Consider the following 4,414-nt stretch of genomic DNA (forward strand, 5'->3'; position numbering starts at 1 on the left):
AGCAGCAGTAGCAGTAGCAGTAGTAGTAGTAGTAGTAGCAGCAGCAGCAGCAGCAGTAGCAGTAACAGTAGCAGTAGCAGTAGTAGTAGTAGCAGTAGTGGAAGTACAAGTAGTAGCATTAGCAGCAGCAGCAGCAGCAGTAGCAGTAGTAGTAGTAGTAGTACTGTTGAATGGTAGTAGTGGTAGTGGTAGTCGTGGCTGTTGTGATAGTTAGTGGCAGTCGCAGTAGCAGAAGCAGTAGCAGCAGCAGCAGGAGCAGTAGTAGTAGTAGTAGTAGTAGTAGTACTGTTGAATGGTAGTAGTGGTAGTGGTAGTCGTTGCTGTTGTGATAGTTAGTGGCAGTCGCAGTAGCAGTAGCAGAAGCAGCAGCAGCAGGAGCAGTAGTAGTAGTAGTAGCAGTAGTAGTAGTAGTAGTACTGTTGAATGGTAGTAGTGGTAGTGGTAGTCGTGGCTGTTGTGAGAGTTAGTTGCAGTCGCACTAGCAGAAGCAGCAGCAGCAGCAGTAGCAGTAGTAGTAGTAGTAGTACTGTTGAATGGTAGTAGTGGTAGTGGTAGTCGTGGCTGTTGTGATAGTTAGTGGCAGTCGCAGTAGCAGAAGCAGTAGCAGCATTAGCAGTAGTAGTAGTAGAACTGTTGAATGGTAGTAGTGGTAGTGGTAGTCGTGGCTGTTGTGATAGTTAGTGGCAGTCGCAGTAGCAGTAGCAGCAGCAGCAGCAGCAGTAGCAGTAGTAGTAGTAGTACTGTTGAATGGTAGTAGTGGTAGTGGTAGTCGTGGCTGTTGTGATAGTTAGTGGCAGTCGCAGTAGCAGAAGCAGTAGCAGCAGCAGCAGGAGCAGTAGTGGTAGTAGTAGTAGTACTGTTGAATGGTAGTAGTGGTAGTGGTAGTCGTGGCTGTTGTGATAGTTAGTGGCAGTCGCAGTAGCAGAAGCAGTAGCAGCAGGAGCAGTAGTAGTAGTAGTAGTACTGTTGAATGGTAGTAGTGGTAGTGGTAGTCGTGGCTGTTGTGATAGTTAGTGGCAATCGCAGTAGCAGAAGCAGCAGTAGCAGCAGTAGCAGCAGTAGTAGTAGTAGTACTGTTGAATGGTAGTAGTGGTAGTGGTAGTCGTGGCTGTTGTGATAGTTAGTGGCAGTCGCAGTAGCAGTAGCTGCAGTAGCAGCAGCAGTAGCAGTAGTAGTAGTAGTACTGTTGAATGGTAGTAGTGGTAGTGGTAGTCGTGGCTGTTGTGATAGTTAGTGGCAGTCGCAGTAGCAGAAGCAGTAGCAGCAGCAGCAGCAGGAGCAGTAGTAGTAGTAGTAGTACTGTTGAATGGTAGTAGTGGTAGTGGTAGTCGTGGCTGTTGTGATAGTTAGTGGCAGTCGCAGTAGCAGCAGCAGTAGCAGCAGCAGCAGTAGCAGTAGTAGTACTGTTGAATGGTAGTAGTGGTAGTGGTAGTCGTGGCTGTTGTGATAGTTAGTGGCAGTCGCAGTAGCAGAAGCAGTAGCAGCAGCAGTAGGAGCAGTAGTAGTAGTAGTAGTAGTAGTACTGTTGAATGGTAGTAGTGGTAGTGGTAGTCGTGGGTGTTGTGATAGTTAGTGGCAGTCGCAGTAGCAGCAGCAGTAGCAGCAGCAGCAGTAGCAGTAGTAATACTGTTGAATGGTAGTAGTGGTAGTGGTAGTCGTGGCTGTTGTGATAGTTAGTGGCAGTCGCAGTAGCAGAAGCAGTAGCAGCAGCAGCAGCAGCAGTAGTAGTAGTAGTAGTAGTACTGTTGAATGGTAGTAGTGGTAGTGGTAGTCGTGGCTGTTGTGATAGTTAGTGGCAGTCGCAGTAGCAGAAGCAGTAGCAGCAGCAGCAGGAGCAGTAGTAGTAGTAGTAGTACTGTTGAATGGTAGTAGTGGTAGTGGTAGTCGTGGCTGTTGTGATAGTTAGTGGCAGTCGCAGTAGCAGAAGCAGCAGCAGCAGCAGTAGCAGTAGTAGTAGTAGTAGTAGTAGTACTGTTGAATGGTAGTAGTGGTAGTGGTAGTCGTGGCTGTTGTGATAGTTAGTGGCAGTCGCAGTAGCAGAAGCAGTAGCAGCAGCAGCAGGAGCAGTAGTAGTAGTAGTAGCAGTAGTAGTAGTAGTAGTACTGTTGAATGGTAGTAGTGGTAGTGGTAGTCGTGGCTGTTGTGATAGTTAGTGGCAGTCGCAGTAGCAGAAGCAGCAGCAGCAGCAGTAGCAGTAGTAGTAGTAGTAGTAGTACTGTTGAATGGTAGTAGTGGTAGTGGTAGTCGTGGCTGTTGTGATATTTAGTGGCAGAAGCAGCAGCAGCAGCAGTAGCAGTAGTAGTAGTAGTAGTACTGTTGAATGGTAGTAGTGGTAGTGGTAGTCGTGGCTGTTGTGATAGTTAGTGGCAGTCGCAGTAGCAGAAGCAGTAGCAGCAGTAGCAGTAGTAGTAGTAGTACTGTTGAATGGTAGTTGTGGTAGTGGTAGTCGTGGCTGTTGTGATAGTTAGTGGCAGTCGCAGTAGCAGAAGCAGTAGCAGCAGCAGCAGCAGGAGCAGTAGTAGTAGTAGTAGTACTGTTGAATGGTAGTAGTGGTAGTGGTAGTCGTGGCTGTTGTGATAGTTAGTGGCAGTCGCATTAGCAGAAGCAGCAGCAGCAGCAGTAGCAGTAGTAGTAGTAGTAGTACTGTTGAATGGTAGTAGTGGTAGTGGTAGTCGTGGCTGTTGTGATAGTTAGTGGCAGTCGCAGTAGCAGAAGCAGCAGCAGCAGCAGCAGCAGCAGCAGCAGCAGCAGCAGCAGCAGCAGGAGTAGTAGTAGTAGTAGTAGCAGCAGCAGCAGCAGCAGCAGCAGCAGCAGCAGCAGCAGTAGCAGTAGCAGTTGCAGTAGCAGTAGCAGTAGCAGTAGTAGTAGTAGTAGTACTGTTGAATGGTAGTAGTGGTAGTGGTAGTCGTGGCTGTTGTGATAGTTAGTGGCAGTCGCAGTAGCAGAAGCAGTAGCAGCAGAAGCAGTAGTAGTTTTAGTACTGTTGAATGGTAGTAGTGGTAGTGGTAGTCGTGGCTGTTGTGATAGTTAGTGGCAGTCGCAGTAGCAGTAGCAGCAGCAGCAGCAGCAGTAGCAGCAGTAGTAGTAGTACTGTTGAATGGTAGTAGTGGTAGTGGTAGTCGTGGCTGTTGTGATAGTTAGTGGCAGTCGCAGTAGCAGAAGCAGCAGCAGTAGCAGTAGTAGTAGTACTGTTGAATGGTAGTAGTGGTAGTGGTAGTCGTGGCTGTTGTGATAGTTAGTGGCAGTCGCAGTAGCAGAAGCAGTAGCAGCAGCAGGAGCAGTAGTAGTAGTAGTAGTACTGTTGAATGGTAGTAGTGGTAGTGGTAGTCGTGGCTGTTGTGATAGTTAGTGGCAGTCGCAGTAGCAGAAGCAGCAGCAGCAGCAGTAGCAGTAGTAGTAGTAGTAGTAGTACTGTTGAATGGTAGTAGTGGTAGTGGTAGTCGTGGCTGTTGTGATAGTTAGTGGCAGTCGCAGTAGCAGAAGCAGTAGCAGCAGCAGCAGGAGCAGTAGTAGTAGTAGTAGCAGTAGTAGTAGTAGTAGTACTGTTGAATGGTAGTAGTGGTAGTGGTAGTCGTGGCTGTTGTGATAGTTAGTGGCAGTCGCAGTAGCAGAAGCAGCAGCAGCAGCAGTAGCAGTAGTAGTAGTAGTAGTAGTACTGTTGAATGGTAGTAGTGGTAGTGGTAGTCGTGGCTGTTGTGATATTTAGTGGCAGAAGCAGCAGCAGCAGCAGTAGCAGTAGTAGTAGTAGTAGTACTGTTGAATGGTAGTAGTGGTAGTGGTAGTCGTGGCTGTTGTGATAGTTAGTGGCAGTCGCAGTAGCAGAAGCAGTAGCAGCAGTAGCAGTAGTAGTAGTAGTACTGTTGAATGGTAGTTGTGGTAGTGGTAGTCGTGGCTGTTGTGATAGTTAGTGGCAGTCGCAGTAGCAGTAGCTGCAGTAGCAGCAGCAGTAGCAGTAGTAGTAGTAGTACTGTTGAATGGTAGTAGTGGTAGTGGTAGTCGTGGCTGTTGTGATAGTTAGTGGCAGTCGCAGTAGCAGAAGCAGCAGCAGCAGCAGTAGCAGTAGTAGTAGTAGTAGTACTGTTGAATGGTAGTAGTGGTAGTGGTAGTCGTGGCTGTTGTGATAGTTAGTGGCAGTCGCAGTAGCAGAAGCAGCAGCAGCAGCAGCAGCAGCAGCAGCAGCAGCAGCAGGAGTAGTAGTAGTAGTAGTAGCAGCAGCAGCAGCAGCAGCAGCAGCAGCAGCAGCAGCAGCAGCAGTAGCAGTTGCAGTAGCAGTAGCAGTAGCAGTAGTAGTAGTAGTAGTACTGTTGAATGGTAGTAGTGGTAGTGGTAGTCGTGGCTGTTGTGATAGTTAGTGGCAGTCGCAGTAGCAGAAGCAGTAGCAGCAGAAGCAGTAGTAGTTTTAGTACTGTTGAAT

This window comes from Mya arenaria, chromosome 5 (assembly GCF_026914265.1).
Source record: "Mya arenaria isolate MELC-2E11 chromosome 5, ASM2691426v1".
Classification (NCBI taxonomy): Eukaryota; Metazoa; Mollusca; class Bivalvia; order Myida; family Myidae; genus Mya; species Mya arenaria.